Raw genomic sequence first — 2,172 nt, 5'->3', positions numbered from 1 at the left:
TATCTATCTATCTATCTATCTATCTATCTATCTATCTATCATCTATCTATCTATCTATCTATCTATCTATCTATCTTCATCTCCATGTCTAAAACCATTAGTATCACCCCTTGAAAACCCCCACACTTACTGACATAATGCACAGAGAACTCTGGCGGTGTAGTGATTACGAGTTTTTCTTTGGGAGAACTCGTTGGCAATTTGCCTCTATACAGATTAAACCAAACTCACCACCTTTGAGTAAATTCTGACTCACAGTGACCCTATAGGACAGAGTAGAACTGCCCCGGTGGGTTTCTGGGGCTGTTTATTCTTATTGAAGCAGAAACAGAGCTGCTGAAGTCTCAAACTTCAGACATTGTGGCTAGCAATGAACCTGGGACAGTTCTACTCTGTGACACGAGGTCACTCAGAGGTGACAGCTGCCCAACAGCACTTAACAACAGTACAAAGTTGTTCATATGTAGTCCCTGCTAACTTTGCAGCGTCATCTCGAAATACCACCTACTTACTCTCCTCCCTCTCCTTAGAAACACTGGTTTAAGAGTGGGGATGCTAACTATAAGGTTGGTGGTTCAAACCCACTAGCCACTCTGACGTAGAAAGAGGAGGCCATCTGCTGCCACAGAGAAGTGGACTCTCAAAAACATTACCTAAGTGTCCAATGTAAGTCAGAATTAACTTGATGGCTGTGGCACTAGCTTTATATTTGAACACTTTATTGTGTTTTAGGTGAATGCTTACCTAGCAAGCTAGTTCTCAATGAGAAATTCTTACACAATTGTACAATGTAATCCCAGCAACAATGTCAACATGCTCCTCATTCCTTCCATGGGCTCTCCATTTACATTCATCCAGTTTCCTGGTCCCTTCCAACCTGCTCATCTTCGGTTTCGGCAAGCGTTGCCCATTGATCTTGTACAGTTGATTATTCTGCAGAGCATATTTCCCCGGGCATTATTGTTTATGTGATAGGCCCCAGGAGGAAGTAAGGAGCCATAGAGCTATGAGTTTGGCCTTGGGCTGCTAACTATAAGATTGGAGGTTGCTGTGCTGGAGCGAGGCAACATCGTCTACTCAGATAAAGATTCGTGGTTTCAGAAATCCCATGTAGGCCTGCGATGAGTTGGAATTGACTCGATGGCACTTGGTTTAGACTCAATGACAGGGAGTGTTTTGGGTAAGCATTGGAGTGCTAACCCCAAATTCAAACCCTTCAGCTGATCTTTCAGGGAAAGAGGGTGCTATCTGTTCCCATAAAGATTTACACCCTCACAAAACCTTTTAGAAGGTCACTTTGAGTTGGAATCTACTTGATGGCCGTGGGTGGGTGTGCTAATTGCCTGAGTATCGGTGGTCTCTGGGAGTATCTGCAGCTTCAGGTCAGGCCAGGTTATCTCAGGGTGACGGTCTCAGAGTTTCAATTCCCTGAAGGCTTCATGCTTCCTCACTTTTTGGCCTGACAGTTTATTTGACTGCTACGCACCCCCACAATCTCTTTATCATGCTAATTTATGATTATTATTCTGTTTTCCAGCTCAGCTTTATTTGTTCAATTGACGCAGTGTATGTAGTGTACCATATTCTACTTCCTTATCTTTCTAAAAGGTAAAGTCTCCAAGAGTATAGACCACTGTCATCTCATTCACGGTTCTTTCTCAAGCACTGTACTATGTGTCTGGTAATATTTCTTTTACACACTGACCTCAAGTTGACTCTGGCGCACAGCGATGTTATAGAGCAGAATAGAACGTCTCCATAGTATTACAGAGGTTTTAAATCTTTATCAGTCAGTCGGATCTTTCTCCAGCACAGCAGCTACTCGGCTTGAACTGCCCATCTTGTGGTTAGTAGTCCAGTGCTTAACTCACCAGGGTTCCATAGAAATATGATTTAATTGAAAGACTACAAAGTCAACAACACCCTTTGATGTACACAGTTTTATTAAAAAAGCAGTAAACAGTGATGAACGTATGAAGCACATCGCTGCATGGGAAGAGTTGGAGGAAATCATGCTAAGTGAGGTAAGTCAGGCACAAAAGGACAAGTACAACATGAGTCCACTGAGGTAAGCGATAAAAAAAAATGCAAAAGGGGTATAGGGAAAAAGCTACTATATACAAACATTCTTGAGGTAAGGACCAGGTAATATGGAAGGGCCCAGATCAAATG

The sequence above is a fragment of the Echinops telfairi genome, unplaced genomic scaffold, assembly GCF_000313985.2.
Source record: "Echinops telfairi isolate 266 unplaced genomic scaffold, ASM31398v2 ScPeMD7_443;HRSCAF=831, whole genome shotgun sequence".
In the NCBI taxonomy this organism is placed as follows: Eukaryota; Metazoa; Chordata; class Mammalia; order Afrosoricida; family Tenrecidae; genus Echinops; species Echinops telfairi.
The sequence above is the reverse complement of the archived record's forward strand: the minus strand, read 5'-3'. Positions refer to the sequence as shown.